The sequence below is a fragment of the Ursus arctos genome, chromosome X (genome assembly GCF_023065955.2).
Source record: "Ursus arctos isolate Adak ecotype North America chromosome X, UrsArc2.0, whole genome shotgun sequence".
NCBI lineage: Eukaryota > Metazoa > Chordata > Mammalia > Carnivora > Ursidae > Ursus > Ursus arctos.
The window spans coordinates 6418140-6437542 of NC_079873.1; the positions used below are offsets into that span (position 1 = coordinate 6418140).

The window sequence follows — 19403 nt, forward strand, 5'->3', positions numbered from 1 at the left end:
AGAAATCCTTTTCGGAGTCATGGAGAAAAGGAGAAAAGGAGAGCTTTGATGTAGGCTCTGTGTCTAGCAATCCATTGGATGCTTTGTCCACAAGCCGAATGAAAATAAACAGTAATTTAGAGGCGGTATTTATGTAAGCTGGAAAAATGTCAGTCAACGGGGAAGATGGAATCTGAGTTAATGCAAGACCACCTCCCGAGCTTTCTCCCTGATTGCGGGCTTCGGTGTAAAGGTAATGAAAGGGAGCAATTTCGGGTTTTGTTAGACTCTTCAAAATCATCTTGGTAAACTATGGACTTTTTTTTTTTTTTTTGCATAGAAAAATGCAGATTTTTTTCATAAGAGCTTATAGTTTAGTCGTTTTAATGGAATATGGGTCACAAAAGTGTAATGCAGAATTTATTGCATTTTTAAGACCTCTCAAAGAAGATAATTCTGGTTGTAATTCACAGTAATCTGGGAAAGCAGATTGTTCTCGTGTCAAGGACTGTGTACGCCTTACGTAGTGTCAGGCCACACTCTGGGGACTGCGTAACTTAGAGCAGCGATTCTCACCCGGGGGCAGTTGTGTTCCCCCGGGAGCATCTGGCAGTGTCCGGAGAGGGGGGGGAATGTTCCTGGCATGTTGTGGGGAGACAACAGGGATGTTGCTGGACGTCCTACAGTACACATGACAGCCCCCACCCCAAAGAATGACCTGGCCCCAAATGTAAATAGTGCCAAAGTTTGAACACTGTGGACTGAAGAGTGTCTTGGAGCCTCATTGCCTAAGTTTTTAAATATAAGACATGTATGTAGACACACATAAGCATACATCTGTGCGTGTGCACATGGAACACGGCGCACTCTGCACACATGACGTATGCCATGGGACGCCGTGTCCCCTGTTAGCCACCTTTGCCCAGGGTATTGTAATTTTGGGGCACTGTTGCGTATACCATGTTGATGACGTTGGTGACAGTGATTTTAAGACCACAGGGCTCCTTCTGTTCTGCTCAAAGGTCCAAAGTAGAGTTGATTTCATATTTTCAAAATGTAGTTTATAATATTCTGATTTTTAGTATGGCATATTTCTTTTCTTTTTTCTTTCTTTTCCTTTCCTTCCTCCTTCCTTCCTTCCTTCCTTCCTTCCTTCCTTCCTTCCTTCCTTCCTCTTTCTTTCTTTCTTTCTTTCTTTCTTTCTTTCTTTCTTTCTTTCTTTCTCTTTCTCTCTCTTTCTTTCTTTCTTTCTTTCTTTCTTTCTTTCTTTCTTTCTTTCTTTCTTATTGGCACATGAGCGGGGGAGGGGCAGAGGGAGAAGCAGACTCCCCTCTGACCAGGGAGCCTGATGTGGGGCTCGATCCCAGGACTGTGGGATCATGACCTGAGCCAAAGGCAGACACATCAGTGACTGAGCCACCCAGGTGCCCCGGTAAGGCGTGTTTCAATAAAACTTTCTTCTGCACATATAAATTAGGTTATGTTCTAAGGTTTCCCTTTCCAACTTCCTGCTAGCCAGTGATCGGTAAAAAAGTAGGGACTCCTATGCAAACATAGAGCCCCCTATAAATATGGGGGAAGAATTGTATTGGCACATGGTGGTTTGGGGGCACACTTGCATTCCAGGATGTTTGTGGAGAGGCTGTCTCTCCATGTTTAGCTTTGGATAGAGGTCAGGAGAAAGAGAATGATGGCTTCGTGGTGCAGATGCTTCATGAGCACACGATGCCAGGCGCTCAGCAGGTGCTGGAGGCGTAGAGCATAGTTTCCCTTGCTGAGAACCTCAGATCTGGTCAGAGGGGCTGGCGTGTACCAGTGGCCCCCACCGCTGGGGGCAGAGCTGCGAGGAAGGTGTGGTGCTTACTGGGTACCCACTAAAGACGTGCTGCACATGTGGGTGCCAGGCCCTTAGATGAGGGAGGAGGTGAGGCATGTGGTGTCCAGGAAGAGGTCCCCACGTGGGCAGGGCCACATCGTGCATAGCTTGGCCCTGCTTGCCCACAAGTCCTCAAGGGGGCCTCCATCTGGGCCTGTAAATCTTGTGGTCGCATTTCTTCTGGCTTTGAGATCATCCATTTCTAGTCTGGTGTTTTAGAGAAGAGGGGTTGGAGGTGTTTGAGGACTGAGCTGATGCTGTAGGCTTTGGGAAGATGGGGAAGATGACGTTTATGGGTAGCGGAAGAGGGAGTGTTCTGGAATTCAGATGCCAGGCTTCATGCTGCACAGCTCTGTGGTCTTGGGAAAATCATCTGGCCTCAATCCATTTATCCATGATTTGGGGCTAGTAGTGCACGTGGGGATTAAGTGAATAAGATGTCAGTGTTTGTGTGCCTTCCGAGGTCAAGCTCGCATGAACTGGAGCTGGCCAGACTTGTACCCACCTGTGGTTCTTGGTGTCAGGCCAGCCTAACTATTAAGTGTGCAAGGCAGAGCCCACACGTGCCCACCCCCTCGACCACAATCGTCTCCCAAGGAATGGCTACGCCTGCTGGTCAGAGTCCTAAAAATAGCACTCCTGTCTCCAAGCGCCATTTTTGCTGCTGTCACCACACACTGGATCATGTGTCATAGACTCTGGGTGTTCTTCCCGTTTCTGAAGACGGTCCTTCATAGTTGTGCCAGGCAGAGCAGGGGTCCTCGAAAGGTGTCCCCGTCCTAGCCCTGGAGCCTGGGAGTATGTCTGCAGGATCTTGAGGTGGGAAGATCATCCGGTGAGGCCGTGGTCCTCACAGAGGGGCTTCTGCGTGGAGGAGGGCAGCAGGAGGGTCGGCCGCACAGAGGAAGCGTGTCCACCGAAGCTGAGGTCAGAAGGATGGGGGCCCAGGGGCCGCAGGATGCCGGCAGCCTCCAGAAGCTGGACGTGGTGAAGATATGGAGTCTGCCCTGCAGCCTCCAGAAGGAACACGTCCCTCTGACCCGCGTCAGCCATCTTACCTCCAGAACCTGGAGGGCAAATCTGTGTTGCTTAAAGCAACTAAGTTTATGCAGATTTGTTAACAACCATGGGAAACTAGTACCGTGGGTGAACCAGTGGTGTTATAGTCCAGAGTTGAATACGTTGGGACCCGGGGGTCCAGCTAAGCAGGGGCAGCAGATCGGGGTCCAGGACTTCTGCTGGCTCCTCGACGGCCTCCTCTTCCTCTTTCAGTGAGAAGCACGGTCTGGCAGTGAGATGGGTCAGCTGTGTAGTGTCCTTCTCACTGACCTACCAGTGTGCAGTATGCCGCCAAGATGGACCACATTGGACCGGGTTCTTTTGAAGAACCTGGGAAAACAAAAACAGCTCTACAAAATTCTGATATTATGGCGCGGTTTGAAATAGAAGAGTATATTCGCAGAAACAAGCTGAAATGAAAGTGGGTGAGTTACAGACCTCTTTCCAGCACGTTGAACTTCACACTTGTCTGGAAGAAGGCTCTACAATGGGTTCATTAGCTATTGGGCAGTTTTTAAAATATATTTTACTGTCATTCTTGAAGCTTTTGTCATGTCTCACAACGGAACATCGAATTTCTTAATCTACTTATATTGAGTTTAAAATCCACTTAAACTAGGGATTCAGGTGTTTGTGTTCTTGACTCCTAATAAGCAGATATTCTAGCGAGTTTCATCTTCTGGATTCCGTTGTGACTGTAACAAGTGTTTTATGTATTTGGGGTTTCATTGCAAAGCAGCTGAAAATCATGTTATGTATAAATGTTGACTTGATTCAATAAAATTTATTGTTCAGGCGTAATTTGAATTAGAAAGCCCTTCTATATGCCTCTTACTAAGTTAAATTATGCAATTATGCTTTTGACATTAGAGGAAATGCACTATTTAAAATCCTTCATATCAGAGCAAATGAAGTTTCCGTTTTTTTTAAACATTGGAAATTGTCTCTAGTTTTTTGGTCCTGTAGTAACAGTATGTTTTATCCAGTATTTAGACACACATATGTAGATAATCTTTGCTTTAAGAATCTCAGAGTTTTTTTATGTTTTACTGAGGCATAATTACATAACCACAAAATTCACCTGTTGTGTACAATTCAGCGATTTTTAGTAAATTCATAGAGTTGTGCAGATATTATCACAATACAGTTTTAGAACATTTAGCAGCCCGAAAAGACACCCTGTGCCCACAGTCCTCCCCTCCCTGCCATGCCCTAGCAACCACTAATCTTCGTGTCTCTGGATTTGCCTACTCTGGACATTTCAAATAAATGAATCCTACAATATGTATTTGTTGTGTCTTATCTCTTTTGTTCGGTGTCCTGCTCTCAGAGTTCATCCGTGCTGTGGCATGAGTCCATATTTCACTCATGTTTTATTCTTGGATGATGCTCTCCTGTCATGAATAGACCGTATCTTGCTTATCCATTCATCATTTGTTGGACATGTGGGCTCTTTCCACTCTTTGGTTTGGCCGTTATGAAGAAGCCGCTATGAATGTTTGTTTATAGGTTTTTGGATAAACCTATGTTTTCATTTTTCTTGGGTGTATTCCTTAGAGCGGAATTGCTTGGCCGTATGAATTCTGTGTTTAACTTTTTGGGGAACCGCCAGACTGTTTTCTAAAATGGCTGTTACGATCCCAGCCCCGATGTATGAACATTCCAGTTTCTCCATATATATATATCCTCACCAACGCTTGTTGTCATTTCCCAAAGAAATATTGGAGCCTCTGTTACAACGCTGACAGTGTCACCTCCTGGGTAATTAGGAAATTAGGGATTTTCATTACCTGCTTCAGAGACGACAGGCTCCTTAAAGAAAGGAACTGGGCTGGTCCTCTGCATCTGGGCGTGGTAGTGAGCCTCTCCTAAAGGTTGGTCTCAGTGGATGAGACAGTGAAGGAATTAATGAATGATTCCCAACAGAGAAAGGAATCGTGGGGTACCACTTGCGCAAGGGCCCGTGGAGCCAGGGCTTGGGCCCGAAAGATGAGTGCAGACCGTTGAGTGCTGGTTCTTTGCCACTTGTCCTGGAGATAAGTTCTCAGACTGAGTGAAGCTCTTTTCCAGGTCGTTAACTTTCATTCTTTACTTCCGAAGACCTTACTGGAAGACTCGCTTGCATTTTTCAGGGACAGGCTGAAGTTTGAAGCATTCGGAGTGAAGGCTGGTTTTTCACACAGAAGCCCTACTGGAGGGAGTACAGTAATACTGAGGTTGGTTCTCAGCCTCCCATGGGAGGTGCTGTAGAGACCATGCTGGTCGTAATGTAAATGCTCTGAGACCTGGAACTCTCTCTCTGTCTCTCTCTCTTAAAGATTTTATTAATTTATTTGAGAGAGAGAGTGTGCACAAGCAGGTGGAAGGGTAGAGGCAGACGGAGAAGCAGACTCCCTGCTGAGCCTGGAGCCCAAGATCGTGACCTGAGCTAAAGTCAGGCACTTACCCGACTGAGCACCCAGGTGCCCCTAGAATTATCTCTTGCAGTGATTACAAGGTATATAGTCAACTCTCTGTAATACGGAGTGCTAAATGCCATAAAATGGTATGAATATATAGTACAGTGGGAGCTCCAGGGCAAGAGAAAGGGTGTGTGAGTTTCCTATTGCTGCTGTAACAAGTGACCATGAACTTAGTGGCTTCAAACAACACAAATGTATTCTCTTACAGTTCTGGAGGTCACAAGTCCAAAATGGGTCTCACCGGACTAAAACTGAGGTATCTGCAGGGCCACATTGTTTTCTGGAGCTTCTAGGGGGGAATCTTTGTTTTTTGTTTTTAATTGCCTTTTCCAGCTTCTGGAGGCTGCCTCCTGTCCTTGGCTCATGACTCCTTCCTTCGTCTTCAAAGTTGTCGGCAGTTGAGGTTTTCTCACATTACATCACTCTGATGGATTGTTTTGCAACCCTTTTCCCCCATTTAAAGGAGTCCCCTGAGTACATTGGGCACACTTGTATGATACCGGATAAAGTCTTTTTTTAAGGTCAGATTAGTAACCTGAATTCCATCAGCAACCTTTACTCCCCCATGTAATGTAATCTAATATGTTCGCAGGTTCTAGAGATTAGGATGTGCGTGACTTGGGTGGGAGGGGCGTTATTCTGTTTACCGTAGCTGGCATCTGCTTGCAGTGTTGCGATAACTTATTCTTGATGGTAGTTTTAGCCCTGGCCCCTCCTTTTCTAGCTGTGTAGAAACGAGCACTTTACAGGCAATATAACGGCCTTGGGTTTGTTTTCTGAAGCAGTGTTATCCATTACATATTGTTGAGTAATGAGATACATCAGACCTCTGCATTAGGAAGATTCATGTGGTTTTGTGGATTTGCAGGGGGAGAGGTCAGGAGGAGGGAAGTTGTGTGTGGTCATTCAGAAGCCAGGCCACCAAGTAGGGGAGCGCCAGTGAATGTTAGAGACTCCACAGGGTTGAAATCATTGAACTTGGCGTCTGATTGAGGGGATGTTGGGAGGGCTATGGCAGAGAGAAAGGAATGAATCTTTGGTGGGAGCAGCAGAGTTTTGGGTCTGGGAATGAAGGGTAACAAAGAGTGGGTCAAAAGACATAGTAATGTGAGGCTGGGAAGAAGGTGAAGATTGCATTTGAAATAGTGACCTTCAGGTGCTGGACAGGGACCCAAGTAGAGATAGGAAGTAGGCAGAAGAAATATTGCCTTGAAATAGCGCTTTAGAATTACCTGCAAAAAAATCTTACCAAAAAAAAAAGGCGGGGAGGGGTGGTGCCTGGGTGGCTCGGTAGGTTAAGCGTCTGCCTTTGGCTCAGGTCATTATCTCCAGGTCCTTCCCTGGGCTCCCCACTCTGCAGGGAGTCTGCTTCTCCCTCTCCCTCTGCCCCTCCCCACCATTTGTGCGTGCTTGCTCGCTCTCAAAAAGAAAGAAAATCTTAAAAAAAAAAAAAAAAAAAGAATTACCTGCAAAGGGGGCCGCCATCTTGGATTATGTTACAAGGGAGCAAAGCTGGAGGAAAGAGATTCAAGAACAGAGTGCTGGGCCAAGTGCTTACGTTTAATGGATGAGATGACGATGAAGCAGAGAAACACTCTGAGAAGGAGTAGTTACGAAAGAGAAAGAGATTGACTCATTCAACACCTGTTTCTTGGGCAACTACAACTTGCCAGGTAATGAAGAACTAGAAACAGATGTAGTTCCTTCCCTCGTAGAGTTTATGGTGCAGCTCGGTTGCTCTGGACCCACCGACCTGGATGTGTGGCCATTACATTAGCCAGCGGGAGAGGGGCAGTAATGCCAGATGTTCCTGAGGAGTGGGAAGGATGAAGTGCAGTCGTTCCGTTGTTGATGTTGTTATTTCAAGATAGCAGATGGAGGAAGCTTCCTTTGATGATTCATGTGGTTCTAACAAGGGCCCGTCCCACCCGCTTTGCCATGTTAGGGCCTCCAGGTTTCATAACTCGCTGTTTCTGTAGACAGACTGGGACTTTGGCATTCCTAGTTTGCCGTTCTGGAGCCTAGGCCGTCTTCGTTGCTGACTTGTCTCTAAGATCTAGGGTTGTCCCATAATGTACCATCCACATTGGGACACTTTTCAGAGTGAAAGGCAGCACCGTTCATAATTACCTTGAAACAACGGGGGTCAACCAGCATCGTCTCCAGCACAAAAATGAGTGAGTACGTTGCTGTCTTGAAATAAGTCCTGTTTAACTCATTATGTTTTTCCTGAAGTTCTCAACTTAAATTTGTGAAGGAGTTTTAGTGCCAGATGTTTTGTAATTATTTCCTGGTTCACGCGGAAGTGTGTTCGCGCACACTGACGGACTGCGGTCAGTCTCGTGCGTGCTCCTGTGCTGCGGGTGTGTATGGACCCCACGGTGATTGATGGAGGCACAAGTAATCTGAAAGCCATTATTGAACTCACTGCCATTATGTAGTGTCGCCATGAGGTATTTCTTTCTTAAACCTTAGGTAATAAGAGTGCAGCTTTCTCTTTTTATGTAGGTGGCCCACAGTTTTTTTTTTTTGACACTTAAGAAATGGTTCTCCTTATTTATTGAGGCATTGCTTAAAATAGCAAGGAGTTGAATGCAATGGTGACAAAAGTTTATTTAGCCCTTACAGGGGGTTACTAGGCAACTGTTAAAAATGATATTATACAAATGGTATATTTACTGGCATTGAAGTGTGTTGACAATATACTGTAGCGTGTTGCTGTGACCCCAGGAGACCTGCAGCCCAGTTGGGACTCTGAGTGCTTCTGAAGTGTATCCTTGGAGTCCCGCTGGCTGTGGGGAGATGTGCACGCCGCCACCGTGCTGTTTATGCCCTCAGACGTGATTAACTTACCTGGGCCTCGGGGTTGGGCAGTTACCTCACGTTAAGAATTGTTGTAAGCAGCAGCCCAATGAAACGCGTGCTTGGCCCCATTTACTGAGAACGTAGTTGTACGGAGCCCACAGTTTCCCCTCTGGGGCCCATGGGAGAAATTGTGCACGTGTATCCACTCTAGAAGCTGTGTTTTTAGTTCTCTTCTTCACTTTTTGGATACTGACATCTCGTCCCATTTGTTTCTTTGACTAGATGGCTAGAAGGCTCCGTATCCGAGGTTCGTTCCCTTGCGGCTGATGTAACGCTCGTGGGCTTTGCACGCAGCCCTCCTCTCCCAGCAGCTCAGCCTTGGTGCCTTCACCTTCTCTTTGCCCTGATTTCTCCAGCGAATTGTTTTATTGTTGCTCGTGTGTGTGTGTGATCCACTTCAAGTCCTTTTTCCTTTTTCCTGCTGGAGCATGACGCGTATTTTAGTGAATGAGTGCAGTGTGGTTTCTTGGAGGTTGTTGGCTCACAATGGCTTTGGAATTCTCGTGTGTTACCAGCGTCTTATTTTACTCTGGCTGCTTCCTGCTGAAGTACATGGGGACAGAGGATATTTCTACATTTAGTATGATGGAGACTTGGGCAGAAGCAGCTGGCGAGCAGACCCTAGGTGAAGCGTTCTAGGCCTCCCAAGTCTGAAAATTAAAGTTCTCTCAAATCCCTTTTTGAAAAAAAGATTCATAACAGCAACGCTCTGGAGTCATTTAATTTTCCTGGAGGGAAAAGAACTCACACCATTTAAAGAAACAAATTCTTTGGCTTGAAGGTACATCGAATGGAGCAGAAATTCTTTTTCCATCTCCGTGAGCGTGGTGGAGCAGTGTCTAGAATGCTCCGTGGGACGCGGGACCCTGGAGCCCTGAATACGGCTCCATAACTTATGTCAAAAAGCAAGAAGTGAAAATGAGGTTCCAGAAATAAAAGTTCTTAAATGTCTCCTGCTAAACAAGGGTAAAGAATTAGCACAGAGGGGCGCCTGGGTGGTGCAGTCGTTAAGCGTCTGCCTTCGGCTCAGGGCGTGATCCTGGCGTTATGGGATCGAGCCCCACATCGGGCTCCTCCACTGGGAGCCTACTTCTTCCTCTCCCACTCCCCCTGCTTGTGTTCCCTCTCTCGCTGGCTGTCTCTATCTCTGTCAAATAAATAAATAACATCTTTAAAAGAAAAAAAAAAAAAGAATTAGCACAGAGGGGCGCTTGGGTGGCTTGGTCAGTTAAGCGCCTGAATCCTGATTTCCGCTCCGGTCATGATCTCAGGGTCGTGAGATCGAGTCCCGCCTTGGGCTCCGCACTCAGCGGGGACTCTGCTGGAGATTCTTTCTCTCTCTCATCACTTCCTGCCTGTGCGCGCGTGCTCGCGCTCTCTCTCTCTCTCTCTCTCTCTCTCTCACACACACACACACACAAATCAATCAATCCTTAATCAGTGCAGAAAGAATAGCTGTTTCTCGATTTATGGGAAGGAAAGATTGGGAACGACTTCCTGGGATCAATTGCGAGCCTCAGCTGCTGTTAATCACAGCTGATACCGACGGCCTCCGACAGCCGCGGGCTGTGCTGTGTACTTTGCGTGTAACTGCTCAGAGGTCATCGTCCAGGGCCACACAGCTCCTTAGTGACAAGGCTGTGAGCTGATTGCCTCACGTATGGACTACAGTGACAAAAGCAGTTTTGGCTGGTCCTTGCCCGGTGTCCACTGTGTGCCATGGAGGGTTCTCTGCTCTAACCTTGTGTGAATGGCGGTGTGTACTCCTGACGTCGTTATGAGGGTCCAGTTCGTGATGCCACTACACAGAGGAGGAGTAACGACGATGCAGTTCCTGGACACGTGCGTTCTTTCACATGGTGCCAGGCGGGGGAGCATGAGCCTTCGCAAAAGTTGGGGGTGGGGTGTTCTTTTTGAGGTGGTTGTGATGGGGGCTGACCTGTACGTTGTAGGGTGTATAACAGCATCCCTGGTGTCTACCTACCACGTGCCAGGAGCACCCCCCAGTTGTGGCAACCTGCAATGTCTCTTGGGGGAGGGCACAATCACCCCCAGTTGAGAACCGCTGGTCTAACACTTGGGGGCAGGAGTCACCCTCAGTGTAAACGACAGCAGCGTTCCCAGTGGCCCCCTTCTCCCAGCTGTTGGATTTGATACTTAAAAAAACTCTCGGGGTGCCCGGCTGGCTCAGTTGGAGCAGCGTGTGACTCTGGATCTCAGGGTTGTGAGTTCAAGCCCCATGTTGGGTGTAGAGATTACTTAAATAAATAACAACTTGAAAAAATTGCATTTTTGGAAAAGCCTTGGGTTTAAAAGTCATTTTGAAGGCCTCTGTTTCCAAACGAGTAGGGATTAGAAAGTTGGATATTTGGGGGTTTGCTGTTACAAGAGTTCCCCAGCTTCCTTCAATACAGGGGAACTATGGTGTATTTGTGTAAGAGCATTGGGTGGTTTTAGTCTTAGTTTTTCATTTGGATTTTTATTTCGGACATCTTCCTGATGTCCTGAACGTGGAGGTGACCCTGACCCTACGCTTGTGAATAGGAGATGTGTGCCCGTGTGTGACTGTGTGTGTGCGCTTGTGTCTTAATACTTAGTTCTTAGCTGATCACTGACATTGGTGTCCCAAATTTTGAGCTGTTTATGTAAGCAAATAATTGAATTTCATTGTTTTACAAAAGGGATTTGCTTGCAGCATTGTTAACTGAAACTGAAGACGGTATCATTGACCTTTCCAGGTGAGAGGGGGAGAGCTTGTGTTTGGCAAAGGATAGAAACTGAAATGTGAACACCAGGACCATATGGCGTTCAGAAACTTTTATCATAATTTCAGTGAATAGATAATGTGCTTGACAGTTACATTGAAAATTATGCTTAACGCTCACTGCAAAATGTGGAGACGGTGCTTTGGGAGATGAGGAGGAGATTACCTGGGATTCTTTTCTACCTCACGATGCATGATGCACTATGTCATCTATAAAGAACTGATTAGAGTCACGTGAGGATTATCTGCATACGGTTTGGTATTGTATCTGCGGGGAGACATTCAAATCACTGTTGATTGACAGTTTGCTGAAAAGAAAGGTGTTATCCTAATACCTTAACGTGTCTTCTTTAAATGTGGTTATTTTTCTCACTAAAGATTAGTTTCGTGCCATTAAATAAAATTTAATTTATCATTCTAATTTAAATAAAAATAAATGCTTAGAAACAAATATTGCGGCTGATAGCGTCTTAAAATTTGCTGTGGGTTTGTTTTTTTTCCGTCGGCGTTGGCTCTGCAGGGGTTATATAACTAATTATAAGCCCAATTGGATCATGTCATTACCTTATCTCATGTCAAATGTTCACATGACAGACCATATCTTGGTCTTTCTGTATGGAATCTGTTCGGTATATCAGAGCGTGAGGAACCCATTTTTCATTTGTTGTGAGCGGCATATGGTTGACTCTACTGGTGTGGGGTCGTGGGTGAAGGATACGTGTGTCTAACCACATGCATTCGATACATCAATATGAGTTTAGAAGCATTGATTTTGCTGGTTATACAAGCCCGAAAATCTTGTTATTAGCATCATAGTAGATGAAAAGAGAAATACGAGAAACAAACTGACGGCCTCAGAGGGGAGGGGGGTGGGGGAATGGGATAGACTGGTGATGGGTAGTAAGGAGGGCACGTATTGCATGGTGCACCGGGTGTTATACGCAACTAATGAGTCATTGAACTTTATATCGGAAACTGGGGATGTACTGTATGGTGACTAACATAATATAATTAAAAAATTATTAAAAAAAATAAAATAATGATCCAGCAGCAAAAAAAAAAAAAAAAAAATGAAATGAGGTTTATATAAGCATCTCGTTTGGTGTCTGTTTTTCTCCTTTTTGAGTAGTTCATACTTTTATGCTGAATTTGTAAAACCTACAAATATAATAAAATGTCACGTTTTGCAGGAATGAATGGATATTAAATGACTTACTTGAAGAATAGGTGAAGAAAATGTGTTTCCCCATTGATCCTTACATAAAAAGTGAAGATTTCCCCTGAACATTTATTTCCCTATTCCCACAGTTCTGTTTCTTTTTTTTTTTTCCCTCAGAGTCGAAAAAGAAAACAATAATGACTTTCTTTTGGTTTTGAGCCTGCTCTTAGTTCGTTTTCGGTGCACACCTATTGCCTGCGTGCTGTATGGTGGGCACTGAGCTTTAAAGAAAGTAGTTCCCAGTGATCGAGATGGAACAGTAGGCTCATTGGCTTTGGCTTGGGTGCACAGAACTTGCGTAGTTTTGTTTTTGCAGTTTTGTTTTTTGTGGTTCTGTTTTCTGTCATGGTCATTGTTCATAGAATGTCTGGATAACAATTTGTTATGTTCGTGGTATTTGTTGAATGAGTACATGAATGAACGAATGCCCAGAGACTGTCCTGGTAGGCCTTTTTCGTTCGCATCCCCTGGAGCACCCACTGTTCTGTAGCATAGGGTCTTCAAGTTCTTACGGGGAAGGAAGCCATAGAATGAAGGCCTAGAACCTCATATTGAAAGTAGTGGTGAGGATTTAGAAATTGCATTGTTTCTTCTCCTGAACATTTTTTCTTCTGAACATCTTAACATCTTCTGATGTTTAAAATCACGTTGGAGTTGGTGTTACAGGCAGTGTTTCTCCTTTGTTTGTCCCCCCCCCCCTCCATTTGTCATAGTCTTTAGATTTTCATTAATATGGTAACCACTGGCCACATGTGACTATATATACTTAAATTAATTAAAATTAAATAAAATTTAAAAGCCAGTTCCTCAATGGCACTAGCCAAACATTTCAGGGGCAGCTAGTGGATACCTTATTGGTCAGTGAAGACATGGTGCATAAAGTTTTACTACATAGATGAGAGATGGTTATTCAGATTCTTGCCTAATAGATATTCCAAAGAAGAGATGGTGGAAAAAATCTTAAATCTGAAGAAGAGAAATTTCATACCAGGTGACTGGAACGGAGAATAAAAAGCACATAAAAAAAAATACTACACAAAAAAGCTCATCACGTCGTTTTGAAATATTAGAGATGAAGGCAGTATCTAATTACTCTCCTGGATTTAAAAGTCATATGAAGGATCTAGAATCAGAATGATATCAGATTTCTTAACGGCAGCATTGGAAGTTGAAAAAGAGACTGAGTATAGACTTCTGTGCAAATAATTTTCACTCAGAATTTAAAGTCATTCCTCTACTAGTTGTTAACTAAGGGTAGAATATGAGGGTATTCGTACATACTCAGGATATCAGTAATATTTAGCTTTTACATATCACTTCTCAGAAATCTACTAGGGAATGTGTTCCACCAAAATGAGAGAGTAAACCAAGAAAGGGGGAGATTTGGGATCCTAGAAACAGAATGTATTCTCAAGATGTTGTGGTTTCATGGCAGTGTGAGCTCTATAGCAGGCCTAATGCTGACAAATACAGACTGGAACAGAGAGAAATTTCAGAAGGTCTAATGTGTGTATATTTGAGAGATGTAGGAGTGATTGGGGGGGGAACCCATAGAGCTGACAGATTATCTGAGAATTTTGATGATGTAAAAAATCGAATCAAAAGACTGTGGACAATGCTGGAAGAATTACCAAATGATACAAAGGAAAAAAAAAAAAACTAGGGAAATAAAAACAAGTGCAATTAGTAATCCCAGGAAAACAAAAAGGTCACGTGTGAAAGGACTCATAATCATACCATATTGCTTGCTCAGCAGTGCCCTTTCCATTGTCACAATATCTGTCAAATATAGATTTCACCAAAAACTGTTACAGTGTTGGGAAGATGTGGCAGGGTTAGCATAAGATTGAGGATGGAATTTAAAAAGCCCAAATCCTCATCTATATGTGAGGAAATCAAGTAAGTAATATCTAAAGCTGATAGGGAATATTATTAAGGTTATTTAGAAATGTGGAAGTCATACTGAGGATCACTGCCAATGATACAAACAGTTCTGAGATCTGAAAATGGTTGCTTTGGGAAGTAGAGTCGGGGATAGATGGTGCTATAAAAAGCTTGTTAAGTCAAAAGAGTAGTCTTTGGCCTCACCTGTGTTTTACTTTTTAAAACAATGTACACGCACTGTTTCGAAAAGAATAAAAGTGGTTTGGAACACGAAAGTATATAGGATGTGTCTCCTGTAAAATTGCAGAAATTTTAGTAGGGTCGCCCTTGGCAGTATTGGTATTTGGGCCAGATAATTTTCTGCCTGAGAAGGGCTGTGCTGTGTGCTGCGTCCCTGGCTTTACTAACTAGATGCCAGCAGCATTCTTCCTCCCGTCCCGACAACTCAAAATGTCTCCAGACATTGCCCAGTGTCCCCTGAGAGACAGCCCCATTTGAGAACCACTGATTTAAAGGATTTAAAATGTTATTGAATGAATCATCGCCATACATAAAAATGCTCTTCAGTATTGGTAACGCAGGAAACGACAGCTTCATTACACAGAACTCGAACCTCATAGCAAATGAAGTGTTCAGAATTCTCTAGTTCCTCATGCCAGTACCCGGCTTAGCCCCTGGCTCTTGGCCCGGTTGATTCAGGGCTCACTAAAAAAAGAAAGGACTCAGGAGGAAATTGCAGCTTCTCTGTTATGCTCAGTGGCTTCTGAAAACATATTTTGGATTTTTTGTGTTGTTTTCATGATGGTACAACTTGAATTTCTCTGGGGTGCAAATGTTAATCATTACGGCCACTTTGGAAAAATATTGCAGCCTTTGGATATATTTCTGTGGTTTGTTGGCTGCAGGACAGATAGATGCATACATTCTTCCTCCCTCCCTCCCCGAGCATCCTTGTGCAAGTTCTTGGTTTAGTTCTTTTTTTTTTTTAAAGATTTTATTTATTTATTTGACAGAGATAGAGACAGCCAGCGAGAGAGGGAACACAATCAGGGGGAGTGGGAGAGGAAGAAGCAGGCTCATAGTGGAGGAGCCTGACGTGGGGCTCGATCCCGTAACGCCGGGATCATGCCCTGAGCCGAAGGCAGACGCTTAACCGTTGTGCCACCCAGGCGCCCCCTTGGTTTAGTTCTTCGCAAGTGTTTTCCCTTAGAATTTACAAAGTAAGTCAACAGGAAAATGGTTCCTCAGATTTTTTGATGTGGATGAAACCTCATAAATAATTTAATACCCTCATTTCACAGCTGAGGACTCTGGTCCAGAGGGAGTTTCTTATAATTAATTAGTAACAAAGTGAGGCCTGTAAATCTGCCCTTCTCTTTTTCCCCTAACTTTTCTTTTTTCTTTTTTAATACGGTAGCTGTGGCATGAAGGCAGAAGGGGGTAGGGCAGCGGAGCAGGCATCTGGCAAGTCGTGTCAGCATTTTCACAGTTTGGGGCTCTGAGTGTCGTCTGCCAGGGGCAGGAGCCCTTATAAGCCAAGAGAACAAGAGAAAGATCAATGGCTGGCTCAGCTAGGGGGCCCCTGGCTCCCACTTGGGAGGAACTCTGTGGGTTCGCTGATATCTTGGAAGTCGCCCCTTGTGGGAGAGTGCTGCCTGCGGGACCAGCTGGCCCAGGTGGCCTCCTCTTCCCTCTGCTCGACGGGGCACCCATGCTGTCCACTGCCTGGCGTCCTGGCACTGTGCTGCCCGCAGCCCCTTTCCTGAGCACCCTGCGAGCGTCTCCCGATGTTTTAGGAACCTCAGTGCCCGCTTGCCTACCTTTGATGCCTCCAGCACCGCTCAAGCTGCAGCTGCCTTCTCTTCCTCGTCGCCTGACTTCATGGGCCCACAGGAAGGCTGCAGCTTCCATGAAGCCTGTCTAGAGTTCTTTCACGTAGCGAGCGTGGACAGAGGAGACAGTGCGGTGTCTTGTCATCCTGTCATCTGTTCTCCTGGTCATCCATTTCAGTGGCCATTATTTGCTCGTCGTTCCATGATGTTTGAGAGATGTCTGTCCCTAGATGCCAGGGATACCACCCCGCCCTGGATTTCCTCCTACCTCTCTGCACACTCCCGTCTCATTGACAGCTTCTCCTCTCCGTGTTCCATCCTCGGCTTGCAGTCTTTAGACCAGTGGCTCTCTGCAGGGTGCTTGTGCCCTCGGGGGGGACACCTGGTAACATCTGGGATCAGTGTTGGTTATCACCGCGAAGGGGGCGCGTGTGTGAATTGCTACCGGGGTCTAGTGGGTGGAGCGGGGGCGGGGGGATGGCGCTTAGGGCCCCAGGCGGCCCCCACCGCAGAATTATCTGATCCACACTGTCAGCAGCGCCCGGGGTGAGAAACCCTGCTTTGAACGTTCCCATTCTGGCCCGTAGCTTTTGAGCATCATGGTAACGGGATGACTTCCAGACTTAATTCTGCAACTGTGACCTCTCCTGATTGCTTGGACTGGTGTCCTTAACTACCTAGGTAATGGTAATAGTCCACTTACAGCTAGGATGGGCATTTCACAGTTCACATGTAAAAAAGGCTTGCTTTTCCTCTCTTCAGTCCGCCTGCGTCCCAGGAAGTGGCACCACGTTCCAGGCTGACGCTCAAGCCCTGACCCTGGAAGTCATGCTGCATTCCCCACCCCCCCATCACACATGCCTTCGCCCCCTCCCGTGAGTTCTCTAGGTCAGAATGTCCTAGAACCCTGTACACTCTCTGTATTTCATGCTTGTCTTTCCTGCTGGCACCACGTGAGCCACCGGTGGTTCTCTACTGAGCAAGAGTGTCTCTGGATTTTGTTCCAAGCTTGACAGGAGCCCCTGAAGGGTTTTTTTAATGGCAGGGTGATCAGATTTTCTTTTCTCATTAACTCTGGTGCTGGGTGAAGAATAAGGTGTAGTGGGGCCTGGCTAGGATCAGACTCCTTTCTGTGGGCTGTGAAGTCCTCTGTGACCCGGGACCTGTTATTACTTCTGGTGCCCAGCCTACCGGCCTTCCTCCCTCCCTCTTGCCAAGGTTACTCTCACCACAGGACACTTGCACTTTCTGTGTCTGCATTGTGGCCTCTCTTGTCCCTGTTCAGACGCTCCCTCCTCAAAAGAGTGCTGCCCCAGGCCCCAACATAAGTCAGCTCCTTGCTGGTGGTCACTTTCTCTTTTACTACCGACTGGAGTTTTGTAGTTCTGTCGTCTGAAGTGATCGCGCTCTGTGTTTGCTTTCTCGTTTATGGTCCTTGCTCTTCCATCACCAGGTTTCCCCCTTTTTCCCTGCCCGGATGGGTACATTCCACGAGACCAGGCACTATACGTCCCTAATGCCGAAACAGCACTGAGCACCACTTGCGTTTTCTGCAAGACTGAACGAGCCATTGTCAGTAGAAACTTGCTGAGTTGGGTTGAATCTAGAAATACCTATGTTTTCACTTAGCATGCTTTGGGAGGGCAGAGGAAAATGTGTCTGGTAAGAACTCAGTGGATTTTTCAGTTATGGAAATTTCCTGGTGATAGGATCATAATTGCTTGTGAGATCCTGAAACTTTTGACCAGATTCGTGTGGTATAACTGGGGAATGAACCCTACGAGGCACCCACGGTGGTTGTGTACCGTCTCACATATGATTCTTTGCTCCTGTCGTATCCCTAATTCAGATATGTGCTGGCCGGTGGAACGGTCGACGGTGTACTCCAGGATGTTTTCGCGGACACTTTTGCCTCACTTCCGTTACTTTTCATTAACAGGTAACTGAAGACGGAAAACAGGCCTGGAAAGAAACCCTCAAAGGAGGAAGGGATTTGCCTGCATTTGGCTCTGAGTAAGTGAAATTGTAAAATGGATTTTTTATTATGTAATAAATATCCTGTCAACCTCTTCATATTTTCTGTGCTTAAAAATTAAATGTTAGTGTATTGGCTCTAAGTACTGGAAATGGTGATTTCTCAAGATTTCTTGTAACAGGTAATTTTGCTAGCAAGAAAGTGCTGTGTGTCTGCCTCACACAGCTTCTGAAGTGAGAGATTTTAGGAAAGAGAAATGGAGATGACTATTAAACTCCGTGTGCTTTGGAGAGAAGTATCATTTCTGCTGATGTTTCCCATTTGCATCTGAGGCCCTTTTTTGTCCTTGGAAATCTGCTTTACAACCAACGAGGGCTTTTGACTCTTGGTCTGCTACATGCTCCGTTCCTCTTGTTCTTCTCGGTATGTGTGTGGAGAATGACAGGCTACCGTGGAACCACCTGCCGACCAGCCAGGACTTTCCAGAACCAGCTTGTTTGGGCACCCTCCTGAGGCAGCACGGCCTGTGACGGAGGCCGCTGCAGAGTGTTCTCCTTTGCTCTCAGCCCTGCCTGGGCTGCCGTGGGAGCAGACACAGTCCAGAGTCACGTCGAACAGGCCTCCGGGGTCCTGGAGCTCTCCTCTTGGCTGCTGTACTGCACCCAGTTTACAGAGAGGCCCGGTGCCCGCTCAGATCAACGGCATCCTTTTCAGAGCACTGGGGTGTGAAAGATCTTCCGTCTCTGGGATGACCGTTTGCTCGGTCTGTTATTTCCGGAGCATCGTGGAGTATACAGAGATGTGTGTGATGTGTCTTGTTTTGGGGGCTGAGGCATTACAGATGCATGAAGTGGGGGGCGCGGCAGAAAGCCATGGTGTGAATGGGCATCCCATGCATGGTGTAGACGTTCCCTGCTGACAGAATTCTGAGCAGTGCTCTTTTTTTAGATTTTATTTATTTTATTTTTTTTTTGAAGATTTTATTTATTATTTGAAAAAGAGAGCGCATGCACGCGTGAGCAGGAGAAGCAGAGGGAGAGGGAGAGGCAGACTTCCTGCTGAGCCCCTGGGAGCCTGATGTCGGGCTTGATGAGGGGTTTGATCCTGGGATTCTGGGAACCGAAGGTAGGCGCTTAACCAGCTGAGCCACCCAGGCGCCCCTGAATTTTGAGCAAGGCTCTTAACACCGCGTGGCAGAGCAGCCAAAGAAAGCTGGACATTGCTCATGGAAGGGAGACTCCAGGTGGGTCTGGTCGTGGAGTATCGATTCATACTGAAGAAGTACGTTCTAGGCGGGGGCTGACTCTATGGGCAGAGGTGAGGAGCCAGGAAGAACAAAGCTTTTTTTTTTTTTTTTTTTTTTAAGATTTTAATTTATTTATTTGACGGAGGGCTAGCGAACATGAGAAGGGGGAGTGGGAGGCAGAGGGACAGGGAGAAGCAGACTCCCCAAGGAGCAGGGAGCCCGACAGGATCATGAGCTGAGTC

At 45.9% G+C, this 19403-nt stretch overlaps 1 protein-coding gene across 5 annotated transcripts in view; it reads left to right on the forward strand.

Moving 5' to 3' along the window:
- TBL1X (transducin beta like 1 X-linked) overlaps positions 1–19403 on the forward strand; it is a 213502-nt gene that overhangs the window by 64781 nt on the left and 129318 nt on the right. For all 5 annotated transcript variants that reach the window (XM_057309977.1, XM_057309975.1, XM_057309976.1 and 2 more), the window contains exon 2: positions 17880–17953. The gene's annotated coding sequence lies outside the window, so the exon portion shown is untranslated. The remainder of the gene's footprint in view (positions 1–17879; positions 17954–19403) is intronic.